This window comes from Zonotrichia albicollis, chromosome 7 (genome assembly GCF_047830755.1).
Source record: "Zonotrichia albicollis isolate bZonAlb1 chromosome 7, bZonAlb1.hap1, whole genome shotgun sequence".
Classification (NCBI taxonomy): Eukaryota; Metazoa; Chordata; class Aves; order Passeriformes; family Passerellidae; genus Zonotrichia; species Zonotrichia albicollis.
In genome coordinates, this window is record NC_133825.1 from 21,772,825 (window position 1) to 21,786,895 (window position 14,071).

A 14,071-nucleotide genomic window follows, 5' to 3' on the forward strand; every position below is an offset into this window, starting at 1 on the left:
CAAGGAAGTCTCTCCTTCCTTACAAGAGGAAAAAAACCAGATCATTCCTAGTCTGTAGTGGTGAGGCAACAAAAGTGGCTCACAGAGGCAAAAGAAGCAGAGAGGTTTTCCCAGGATTGGTCACTGCACCAGCAGGGAAATACAGCAGTACAGACCCCTAATGGAACAGATATTAAAGACTGAGATAACCATACATGAGCTGTACTCTGAAAACATTTCCTGGCCCTTCAGAGCCAGCACAGGAAGGGTTCTCAACAGCCAGCTCCATTCCAATATCCCCAATAAGGTGCTATGACAGGAATTCCAGTGATCCCAAGTCTCCCTTGAAGGTATCACTGAGATCTTCTGTGCAACTTTTTCCTAATTTTGTCTCCACTGGTTTGTCTTTTCCCTTCAGATTGGGCAAAAGGCATGGGAGTGAAAGCAATGCAACTATAAAAACCCCTTCATTTATCAACCTAAACCCTTACCTCACCCTCTACATGCTGCTCTTTGCTCATCCACATTTCTGCCTGTTTTCTGGGCCTGCCTTCCAGATCTCAGCACAGACAAAACATGCTAAACACTGCACCTCCCACTGCTGCCTCTGAAAGTCTTTTAAAAAGCACACAGGAATTCAGGTCAAAGATTGAGAATAGCCAAGCCTATTTCTTCCTGTTAAAGATGAAAGCTATCTTCAGCTGTCAAAGCATTTCCTCCATTTGTTTTTAGCCTACTACAGGGAGAAGAAACTTTTCCTGAGCAGTGTCTCTGTGAAGGACTAACTTATTGGAAGAGCAGCATCATTTCCTGTGGCCCTATGGATTATCTCTTTCAAACTGTAAGGTCACACAAAGTTTGAAATGAGACTGTCAGGCTGTAGGTAAAGATAACAGAGTTGAAAGGTGGTACACTATAAAAGTGATGACCTCACCCAGCATTTTTAATTTTGGGAGATGAGAAAGGCCTCCAAGCCAAGTAAAAAGGTCTGCATGAGTAGCATCTGTAATAGGAGCTTGAAAGAGCTGAATTAAAAATTGCTCTAAAATCTTCAGTCTCCCATACATCTAACCAATATTATCCTAAAATAAATCAGACAGAGCAAGTATAATCACAACTAATACCTAGGCCTCACAGAAGACTCCAGAAGAACATTAGAATAGATTTACAGTGTAAAAAACTGGTTGAGTGTTGCTGTTCTTTCATTTTATATTATTCTGGATAAACTGATGCTTCACATTTGAAGAATGTGCTTGGCTTAATTTTATCTGACATCCTGCCTAAGTGCTTCACAATTTCATTCCCCTGATAGAATTCACAAAAAGCTTGTCTTTCACAACAAACTTGGTAGAAGCCTTGTTGGAGCATCTTTCGGGATTGCAGGAGACAATGGGATGCTCAGCAAGCGCAGCACATGAGCTGAGACAGCTGTCAGACACCATAACTCACTGCAGGCCTCACCCTGCCTTCAGTAAACATTCGCAGTGCCACAGCTCAGGAGCACTACTATGGCTGTAGTATTACTACAGAAACAAAAAATGGGGCTCATTTTCTCAGGCAACCAATTAGAACATTCAAAAAGCACTTCCCAAAAAGACTTATCACAACTGCCAAACTAAAATACTGTATTTCATTCTTTAAAGGTCAGCTCTGAAGCAGTTAGAGTTCTCTGTCACTCTGGGAGGTGGTTTTTTCATCTCCTTTCTCCATCCAGATTTCACATTGAGGTGAAATCTAGTTGTCTTAATCCAGTAACAAACCAATGCAAGTTAACATTCTGCCTTAGGAGCTGCATATCAAGTCTAACTTAAAATTTAAGCTCCATTGTGGCAGAAAAGAAAGAATTATTTTGTGGTCTAATCCAAGGAATACTAATTCATTTTAAAAAACTCTTACATGCAGAAAAATGAGAGAATGCATAAGTAAGATTTGCCACAGGGGTAGCCTGAAGCCATATGCCAGCAAGTTACTCTGCTTGTATATTATGAGAATTTTTATCCATCTAATCAATAAGAAATGAGTAGTTACTATGGCAATTTCTACACTACAAGGTACTTGTGCTGCAATAGAGTATGTTCTAGAAGGACAAATACACTTACCACTCTGTTATGTAAATTTTTGCACATTTTCAGTGTTGCAGTACAGTGTGTAAGCTAGGGAACAGTGAGAAGGAGAAGGTGAGAAGAATAAAATGAGTTTAAATTATAGCATGGTTGTAAAGGATAGCTTGGGAATTCTTAACTGACAATAATAGATGCCAGTTTAGAGCAATCCACAAACAATAAAACAAATCAACCAACAATTTTGCAGAATTTTATTTGAAATCATGTATAATGAAACATAGATTTCACTACTGCATTTCCTTGATTACCTTCCTCCAAGTTTAAACTAATGGGGCTAGAGAGTAATCTCCCTTATGCCACCATCAATTCATACTAATATTGCTTTCAGAGAATAGCAATACACTGCAGTAGCCTGATTACAATGAATGCATTCCCTTCAAGCACAATACTCAATAACCTTGTAGGGACTGCTGACACAGAGAACAAGCATAAAAACTCACTCTAAAATACAGAATACTGTAATAGGAGCACAATAGGGTTCTTCTAAAGGTTTGAAAATAACTGACCCAAAAAATCTTTATGAAATACACAGAGAAAATACATGTGCCTTCCATAAAATATTTATCACAATTCCATCACCTTATATTTTGCACTTTTAATTTTTCCCCTACACATCCTCAAGATATTACCTTTTTTAGGTAATAGAACAAATGCTGAGGAGAAACCTGGACCGTACAGAGGCAGGCAAGTTCCCTGCAAGAGCTCAGACAGGAAGAGATGCCATGGCTGCATAGGGAGACAAATTAAAGCTCACCACACCTGAAGATGGGGCAATGATTGCAGCTTGAACCTGTCAAAACACATGGTTGGGAAAGAAGTCAAAATTACCATGGGGACAGCTTCAGATGGGAGAAGCAGCCACTTATGGAGAGGCCTAAGGATACTTTGAAGCCCACACTGACTTTTCCTAGAATCCATACACTGTGAAGGTACAAGGGGGTATTTGTGACAAATAGACGTACCCAAGAGATGTTTAGATTTTGATTTCCTTTTTCCAAATGAACAATGCTAAGAACTGAAATCTTACATGACTAAAGGTATGGGAGTTCTTTTCCACAGGATCTGATGTATTTTCACTCATATAATATTGCTGACGCTAAAGTTGCATTATAAAGAAACACTAATTCCTATATATCAGAAGGCTCTGAGCTTCACTGCAGTAACAAAGACATACCCCAAAACCTCACAGGTAGATTATAATTAGAAGAAGCAGTAAGTATAACCCACAACAACATGCAAGTTCAAAAGAGATATTTGAAGTGGGACAATGCCTTTGAAATATGAGAAGAATTGAATAAAGAGAGATGAGAGACCCTACATCAAATGATAAGCTTAGGCAAAGCTTGTGAAGGCTGGAAAATTCAATGGTAGTTGTCTATCACAGGGCAACAAACACTAAGGTAAAGGAAAAACATGCAGACAGAAATCCCAGTCTCTAGCACTGCACAAAGCAAAAGCTGGTAAATGAGAGGGGCTGCCTAGCAAGCTTGCCCTACACACACCATTATGAAGGAGCATCCTAACACGCTGGGCTGCTTCCAGAGAAGACACTCAACCTTCACACTCTGCCTGCAGCTTATGCATCACAGTAGCCAACATTTAGCCACTTGAAATTAAGACTACGTTTGGATACCGTTTTCTAGGACTCTGGAAAAGATTCACGATTGGACAATTAAGAGGTTTAAAAGGGCTCTTTGTTTTCTCCTGAATGTGTTACCTCAACAGCACACTCATCAGATGATTTCAAACCAATTTCCTTACTAAAAAGGACCAGCTACATCACTTTTTCCACTGCAGAAAGAGGGCATGAAACACAAGAGGTAGACTGGCCTAGAGACAGTCAACATCATAAAACTAGACTTGGAAAAGTTCTTATTCTCACCACTTGGAAGTTTACTGAGGTCTTTAAAGGCGCAGAGCAATTCCTCAGAAAATATCAAGTAACATAGCTACCAACATCACAGTTCAGAAGTTACAGTATTTCCCTGCAGTTTGTTAGCCGGTACAGGAAATGGGTCCTTCTGAAATTAAGAAAGGCTTAGAAGGGAAGATTTCTATTCTTTCTTCCAGAAAAACTTTAAGGCTTATGTTTTAAAGATAGATGGGATACCATACATGAAGCCTCTTAATTTAGTACCTCCTTTAAAAAAACTCTTCAGCTGATGACATTTTAATTTGGACCAAATGTTTTTGTGTCTACCTCCACACTGCTCATCCTAGACAGGACTTTTAGAGCAAGTTGTCCTTTTAGCCAGCTCTGCAGCAAAGGTTCTCTTTAAAGCAGTGAAAATGGAAAAACATGTGGACTGTAAGGGAACACAACAGGAACTGACTACACATCTAAGCTACTTCTTGAGAAGTGGCTTTTCCATGGAAGTGTTTCCAATAACGAACTTCAGCAAATTTCCATTTTGCTATTTAAAGGGCCTGGCACTGTGGTTTCAACAGATGTGCCATAACACCAACTGTTCACATCACATGAAAACCAAACCTTTTTAGAAAAGCAGCTTCATTGTACTTCACTGAGAAAGTGGTGCCTACTAGGAACTAGAAAGAGCAGTATTTTCCCCACAGAATGGTTAGGGCTTAAATGGTCTGAAGAATATCAGCAGCTCTTGGATCTCAAATACAATATAGCCACGACAGAGCACAAAACATGTCCTGTGGTTATAAAACACCATGTGCTCTCCACTTTTAGTATTTTACACTCCCTATCCTCCCATTATCTAATTTCTATTGGGTAATGTCCTATTTATAGGCTTCAGGCTCTTTTCTGGTTACTTTATTGTCATCAGAAACAATTGCTTCCGCTTGCACTTCTTCCTTACCTCAGATTTAAACTGCCCTCATAGTGTCTAGAAAAAACAAAACAGACCCATTGTTCAATTGACAGCCCAATCCCACAAGAGATAATCCACAGCTTCACAGTGTGGTGAGGAGTTAGCAACACAGCCATCATAAGCACATTGCAAGATCAGAGGTCTAAGCAGAAGCAAAGACAATATTAAACATTACACTCAAATTAGAGCATGAAGGAATTTATTCTAGATTGAGGAAAACATATTATAAAAAAATGAAGGTAAAAGTCCTTCACTGAGTCATAATGGCTGCAAGAGTAGTTAATTCTCCTCGTTCTACATTTTTTCTTCGTCCTGCAAGATTCCTTTCATCCCCTTGCTCCTACACAGGTTTGGTTCCAAGGAGCTGCATGGACAAGGATCCCTTTTTACTACTTTTCTGAAAGATAAGTCCCAAACTACAAAAATCCTGAAAATAAAAGTGAGTAAATCCCACTTCATCTCCCTGCAGCTTGGAACACTAGCAAAAGGGAACAGAAACCCTTGTCTTGGTGGAATGCACTGTTACTGTAACTGGAGATACTGCTTTGTTAGGAGAAGCAAATAGTCACATGAACATGGAAAAGAGGATATCACCACAGGGAGGTTCTCAGCTCATACAAAAACATGCAGCTAAAACCTCTGCCTGCATATTTCAAGGACTTGAAATATGACTTCTTCAAAAACTTAGTAACATTTCAGATAAAATTGAATGTCATTTTCAACTGCTTTGCTTATACACAAAAGTATTGCAATGAGGCCATAGGCACTGGGAAGGAAGTAGGGAGGGCAGAAGGGAACTCAAAAACAGGACATGCATTTACACCTTACTCTGGAGCAGGCAGAGATCCTGGTTAACCCCAGTGTTACCCTACTCAAATCCTCTCTTAACAACTTTGACACAATTTTACACAGCCATGGAACAACATACACCTCTTCACACCACACATCTTCCATGATAAAAAGACAAGTAGGAATCATCACTTGTACCTATGATACCTTTGCTTTCAATTGTCCTGTAAATGGGAAACCTTCAGGACAGACTCAAAAAGGAAAAAGTCCCATTAGAAGGGGTTATCTTCCTTTCTACTGCATTCAAGATACAAATTAATCCTCCTAAATCATCCAATTTAGAGAATCGTGCTTGGTGTTCCCTTCTTCTTACTGTGGGACTATACATTTTATGACAAACATCTTTCTCAGTCTGCCTTGACCAAGAGCATAGGAAAACTTTACAAAATAACCAGCTTCTGTATTCACAATTTCATTATCACCACAGGAGAACAGAAAATGCTCTTACCATATCAGGGTGGTCCACTTCCTGTCTAAGAACCCAAGAATACATACAGACACATAAACACTGGACCTAATCAAATTCACCCCCTGCAAGAGGAAGTTTATACCCTCCAAGCTGCCAGTTCAGCAAGTCCCTCCCTTCCTCCTTGCAGCTCCCAGGGCTCACCTGGTGGCAACTTGCAGCTCCTTGATAGAATTCAGCAGAAAACCAAGCAGCAGAGGCAGGGGAAAGGAGGCGCTGTGCGTTGCGGCATAAACTCAGCTGTGTTGCCTTACTGCCTGATGAATGGCAATTCACATAACCTAACTGGAAAGAGCCAGATCAGAAAACTATTTCTATACTTAACTGTTGAACAACGAGGCTTGCATTTAGTGGATTGTTACTGACTTGAAACTCTCTTTTCTCTGTTGCTGACTCCACAATATGACAGGAAGATTATCCAAGGCTATCTCTGTCCAGTGCAGAACAGAACAGAACAGCAGAAAGCTCTTCAGATTTGCCTGCACTTGGAAAGCATCCCAGGAAGGACAAGCAGCAGTGGCTGGATTCTTTCCTGGTTTAACTGAAACAAATCTATTCAAAATAAGTGCTCACAACTGGAACAAGAGACTATGAGACACTGATGAGAAAATGGAGTAGAGAACTGACCAAAGAGAGATGAAGCCTTTCCCCAAGTAGAAAACAGCACCTCTGCCAGTTTTCCATTGTTTTCCCTCATCTCCATATTTCCTTAATAGCAAAGAGAATTGGGATCCCACAAGGTAATGACAGTGAAGACCTCTTTGGCATCATCCACTTTGGGCTCTGACTGAATTCAAATGTGTCTGGAAAAAGGATTAACAAGGAATAACTAGTACTGCTGTAGTTGGCTTGTGAGCGGAAGAAAAAAATTGCATTAAATCACCATTTTAGAGACAGGTCTGAGACTTAAGAGATTTTTTTCTACAGTGACTTACAGTCCCCACTTTGGCAATTTTTACAAGATATAAAGTTCTTAAGGGCTCCACAGCTGTTCTGAATATCAAGTGATTAATTTAGTTTTCTATTTGTCTTTATTCATATTTTCAGCCACAGTGAAAGGAAGATAATAGATGCTAGAAATGAAGAGCACAACCACAACTGTGTAGTGAGGGTCTTCTAAAACCTTCCCAGTCTGTCAGGCCATAGGTGCAGAATAGTCAGTAGTGGACAGTCAGCTACTCATGCTGCCCTATGACTACAAGAGCATATCAAGTGGACCCTCATGTTTGGGTAGACATGAGTTTTGCTAAAGATCAATAATAATTTCTGACAGTCATTAATTATATAAAGAACAGGGTGTTGTGTGTGTTAGCCACCAACTTCTCTGGTTCTGACAGACTTTCATATTATAATTATCTTTATTCATCTCTGCAAATAGGCCACTCTTATTTCAGAGGCTACAGATTTTTTGCTCATTTCTTCATAGCCTTGAGTTTCAAGAAATGGATGTGTCACTTACTGTGCTTAATCTAACAAAATTTCTTTGTCTTGCAATTTACTGAACCAAGATTTAGCACTTGGTCTAAAGTGCTCAGTCACAGTGCACCCTCAGTCTCACTGTGACAGCTGGCGCTGTTATCATAGAAGGCCAAGGCTAGGCCTGGGCCCCCAGTGTTCAGTAAACTACAAGTCCAAATAAAAAAGTCTTGTTATACCTTCTCCTGAGCCTCTACCAGCAAGCAGTCTTCCAATCTGCTACAAGCATGCCAGCATAAATGCTTGTTAGAGCTCTGTCCACAATGGTCACTGCATCTTCTCCACCCCAGAGCACAGAACTTCACCTGCAGAGCCAGGTGACCAAAGGGAGGGAGCCTGGGGCAGAGCCTGGCAGGCAGACACGTCAGTCTCTGTGCCCTTGTTCATGTGTTAGAAGGCTACAAGATCCAGTGTGAAGCACAGCAGAGCAATGCTAAATAGAAACTACTTCAGAGGTTTTCAGAGCATGACAGGATCAGACCTGTTACAACTCACAGCCAATCATAATGGTCACACACCTTCAAATTCTTTGCAAGAAAATGGCAACCCCTCAGTTAGCTGACAGCCTTGGGACCACTGTCTATCATTCCATGTATCGTTCTTGATTTGTTCAAGCTGATTGTCAAAGATTTATGCAGTATCCAAGATGACTCATTAATTGCTTTCCAAAGGTTTCCAGCACTAGTTGTCTGAGAAAAAGAACATGTGAACAATCTTCATCTAAAGGAGCTGAACTAAAAAGCAATGTAGTTATTAGTAAAAGCAGCAAAGTGTCACGATAACACACTTATTTAGAACATGATTACATCATCCACCATACCATTTGCACCTAAAAACCAGCTATGTAATGCAGCTCAAGTCAGCATCCACATAAATCTAAATGTGGCTAATCACATTAGTCTGTCCACACAAAATGAAATTACCTGTGACTAATGCTAACACAGATGAAACTGATGAAAATTATTTGTAGAGCAACATGAGCATCTCTTTGGGCTGCACTCAGTTTCTCACTGGTTTGGAGGTGAGGACACTATGAAAAATAGGACCCTTATGCTCAACAAGGCTGAAAGCTCAGCAAGCACACACACTAAGAAATTATTTTGCCTAAAGACAAATTGTTCAATATTTTGCAAATATTGCTTTGCCCCCCAAGAAGGACAGTTATTTGATTTGATACATAACCATGATCTCCAGGGAGCTACACAGAACAAAGGTGCAAATAAAGACAAAGAAAACAATAATGAAGTCAGATGTCCTGTGGTCCTGATGATATGCTATCAAGTCACAAAGTAACTAGTTCTAACAGCATTTTATTAGTAGAGATAGACACAGTTCAGAAGTAGAAAATTGGATATGTCTGTGAAAAAGCCAAAAAAAGCTTTTTCTTTTTTAAAAAAGCATTTTATACCATCTGAGGATGTGGCTGAACATACACCCACGTCCTCATTTAAGACTTCAGGTGCTCACCCAGAGGTGAGTATTTCAGGTAGAGGAACAGGTACCAGTGGTTTCAAAGATCTGGTGCTTCCTGAATACACATCAGCACCACTGTGGGCAATCTGGGTAAGGAAGGAGCATCCCCAGCTAGTCATGCATTGTGGTACTGGGGATATTAGTGACTACCTTAGGATGTGTGATTAAAACATTATGCTTTTTCTACTTGTAAGTATTAAGAAAGAAAGAAGGTTCCCAGCTTCCTCATTTTAACACACAGAAACTACAATTTGATGCCACATATATTAACCACATAAAGTAGCCTTAAGAAGCAACTATAGATCCCATGACAAATGCATATTATACCAGAGACAAGGTTTAGTTCAGCAGGCTTTTCTGAGTCTGAACTCTACTGAACAAATGAACCTTACCAAACTGTAAAATAATGGCCTCACACCTCTTCAAGCTGCTCAAGTATTAATGTAGGGACAAGGAGAGATGACCAGGATGGCTTGAAATTTACATCATCAAAATTAGTTCAAGCAGGAACTAGAAATCAGAGCAGATGACTACAGCCATGTAAGACCTCTTCTTTCTAAGGCCGGGAGCAGAAAGAACTGTCCTAGAACTACTGAGCTGGGTAAACCATTTTCCAGTACTCATCTGAATAAAACACAGTGAAATGGATTGCCTCTAGAGAAACTGAGATGTAGATTGAGTACCAGCCAATAGTATATGTTTAAAAGCAACAGCCTCATTCAGCCAAAGAATTCTTTTTGGATATTTTTGTTGTTTAAATGAGGAAGAGAGAAGCTACTGGCAGCCTGCCATTGTAATGTGATATCTTGGCAGGAAAACACTTTGTGTTATATCACAACCATATGGTGGTGGGAAAGATTTTTTTCTATTAAGTTTCTGTAATAATCTGTTCCTATTTTTAATGCAGCCTTTCGGCATAAGACGAGGATGTTTTCTTCTCAGTTCTGTCACAGGAGTTGTTAATGTACGGCTACACTTTTATACCTAATAATGGCAAATATTAGAACATTGCATTTTCAGAGGTACAATTAGCTCTTCTGTTGTGAAAAGGTAAATGAGCCCACTGATGGAATGGAGCTTCTGGGAAGAGATAACCCTGGTTTCCCACAGGATGGCACTCCTTTTTTTTTTAAACTCTAATGGATGAGAATACTCAAGTAAATATGATTAAATGAGGTCTGGCTTTCTTTGGTAACAGAGGAAACAGGAAGATGTGTGGGAAGTTGTCACTTGCATTTCTGTCCTCAGCTCCATTTTAAGAACAGCAACAATAAATAGATTTCCTATTGCTAGTATAAAGTCAGAGCAAGAGAAAGTAATAGGCAGCTGAATCTTTCATACATTCTTAGGACAGGTTCCTGCTCTGGCCCAGCTGACTTTCTCCCTCAAAATGTCTAGAAATCAGCAGGTAGAAACATTAGTGAATTCAAATTTTTTAGATTTGTTTGTCTGCACTTTGACTTTCCTGGTGGGATAAGCCTCTTATCAGTGTGAGGGCACAAACAAACTTTTGGCATATGAATACTCCCCAGAATCCAGTAGCAAACATGTTTTTTACTATTCTGCTCATGTTTCTAACTTCTGCAGTCTTCTATCTTTGCAACACAAAAATAAATAAAAGTACACAGAATTTCTTTTCCATTACCAGTAATCCAAACACCACCACAATCACTTTTGCAATCACCTTTTTTGCCAAGGAAGCTGAAATACAAGATAAGACACAGAGGTACTTATCTAACAAAGTTTTTTCCAGCACAGCAAATAAATTTCCATTAAGGGTTCCTGAGGCAGATGCCTGCAGGATCCTAGTTCAGACCACATGAAACCCCTGCAGCTTGCTGTTGCCAGACAACTCTGCTTGTACTCCCAGGAGTGCATAAAGCAGTGGATGGGTAGCTGGATTATGCCTCTTCATGGCAGTTCTCTGGCCCTGTATGGCTGCACTGAAGCACAGGAATTAATTAAATAATGCCCCAAACACTTGCAGGCAGTTCAATGTGAACATCTATGGAGTTAGGCAGACAAAAGTTTCTGGCATGTTTCTGACCCATGCAAAACAGTATTCTCCCCTACAGCCCCAGGGTGGGTGTTCGAGCTGTGATGTCCCAGGAGCTGCCCCCAGCCAGCAGCAGGAGGCTGGGAGGAGGCCCAGAGAGTTCCAAGGGTGATCATTTGCTGTATTGTGCCCTCAGTACTCAAGGCCTTGATATTTTCATAGTTTCTAAGAGATTTAATTTTGTAGGAAATGTAAGCTATGCAATTCCCATTGATTTTAGCTCTGAGCTCATGTCAAGAATGAGGTGCACTCCATGATTGAAAGGAAATAAGTCTGGCCCACGTTTGAATTTGCCGCCAGTTCTTCATGATATTTTTATGATTTGGATGCCTACAAAAACCAGGTAACAACAGAAGTACTGAACTCTGGAATGAAAACCCATAGGGAGGAGTTTGTGAGAAAATGACCGAAAATTCAACTGCTGTGACTTGCATGATGGCAGCACTGAAGTTTTTTCATGAAACATTACAGGGCAGGTGCAAATATTAGATTGTTTCAACCAGTGGTCCATAACCTAACTACATGTTAGAATTCAATTTTCTCTACTTTCATATACTTTCTTGCACTTCTTGGTACATAACAACCTAAGAGGTTTCTCTTTATGAGGTTGAGCACATGAATGTTATAAAAAATGTTTACAGCAAAATATCATCAAGAATTGCTTACATTACTGCCAGATCTTTTGAGACACTTTGACTAACCCTGTCTTTTGGGATTTTCCTCGTTAAAAATGTCCATGCCCCTTGATAAAGCCATTCACACTTTAGCCAGAGAATCCACATTTTGCTAATATGATGTATTTTTGACTGACAGCATAGTTTTCAGCCTTTAAAAATATCCATATGCAGCAGTCAAAACATAGCATGCTTGCAGCCCCTTGGAACCTTAATTCCAAGTCTGTCTAACTTCCTGTCAAAACTTAAAGAGTAAGCAGTAATCAGGAAGATCTACTGTGAGAAAGAGCCAATTTTGTAGGATCCAGTGGGACAAAAGGAGGTTATCTTCTGATTTTACGCCATAAAATTGCAAAACAAACATTTCAGCCTCAAAGCAATGAATCTGAATTGGTCATGGTATAGCTCAATGGAGAATAAATACACTCAAAAAAGTAAATGAGAGATGAAAGAAAGACTTGACTGTAATTTACATTTGTTAATATGGAAATTATGAAAATAAGTAAATGCTTTTAAAAATACATTATTGGAATTCACTCACATTTACAGTTGGAATTTGATTCTGTCATTCTTTCTTATATATAATCCAACAGAGCTCAAGCAGCCTAAAAAAGCAACATCATGACAGAAACACTGGTGTCTGCTCTGCCTAGTCGCGAATTGCCACTCTGCCAGTGAATGGGGCCAGCAGTAAGTGATCAGGAGCTCAGGCCTCCTCTGCCTTAACTACCAAGCACACCTTCAAGCCAGGATCTCTTGAGTAAAGCTTTGTATTCTGCAAACCTTATTACCAGCTCTTTCCAAACCTGTCCTTGCAAGTCAGCCATAAATAACATGGAGAGCTTGCAACTGTTCCTGTTGAGATCAGTGGTGAAATTTGCTTAAACTTTGCTGCTTCTGGGTGTGTTATGGTATGTGGGATATGGGTGCACTCCAGAATGGCTGCAGCAATGTGGCAGCTCATGACTCCCACTGGAGACCTCTGGAGAGGTAAACTGGCATCTCTAGTCAGGTCACAGGTATAAAGGGAAATGCAAGCCCACTTCATTCCAGAGATCACCAAATCAAGACATGGTCACTCAAAAAATGTCCCTGGGCACACAAGCACAGGAAAGGCAGCAGGCCTGGAGACAGCAGGATAGCATGTTAGCATGCTTGTGTGCCCAAGGGAGAAGACAGATTTGTTCAAAACCAACTTGTACTATGCCTAAGAGCAACTTTTTCTCTCCTTGTGTTCATTACATTCTCTCTCCTCTTTATGTGAAAATTATCATTCTGACCTGCAGAAAAATGTTTAATTATTACTCAGTTTCATGGTCACAGCATCAAATTTTTTTCAAAAATGCCTTACCAACTGAGGAAAAAAAAAAGCAAAAAAAAAGAGCACCCTGTTATCTAAGAACCTATTGGAATTCTTCAAGTCTCTGGGCATGCATTATGTATTCACCAAGTTTGCTGCTGGTGATGTAAGTTAGAAATTCTCCTGCTGGTTTTGATTACAGCTGCAGAGTCACAGATTTGAACACCAAGAGACAATCATTCTTCTGAGCCTGCACATAAATATAAAATGTTTCCTTTTTCCTTATCTCATAAACCTTCCACTATGATTACTTCAAAATGAATTCCTGTTTTCTTCAGATTTTCTCCACTTATCCTGTTACAATTAACAAAATGTATTCCATCCAACAAAGCTATGTTATTTGCATATTCAAAGGTCACCATACAGGTTAAAGTTATTTAACTATGAAAGAGATGATAATTTCACAATCTTTTTTAATGCAGATAAAATACAAAATTACCTCTGGGTTTTTAATTTGCACATTTACAGACACATGATAAAGAGTTTTACGATAATGGTATAAGCAGCATAACGAACTTTCAATTAGGCTGTGACAGCTCTTCCCTCTAGTCTTTGCATTGTCGTTTTATTATTTAAAACAGTCATCTCTTTAAGGGAGCAACAAAGGATATTACTGCACCCATACTTTGGAACCAAAGTGGGGTTCTCCCAGGAGTGCTGCTGCAGTGTCAGCTCACTACGCGCCATGGAACTGCTCCTTGGCAAGCAGGGTGGGAAAGACATGGGATCAGATCAATTAGATCAATGGACCATCAGGTTGTTTGGGTGTTCTGAC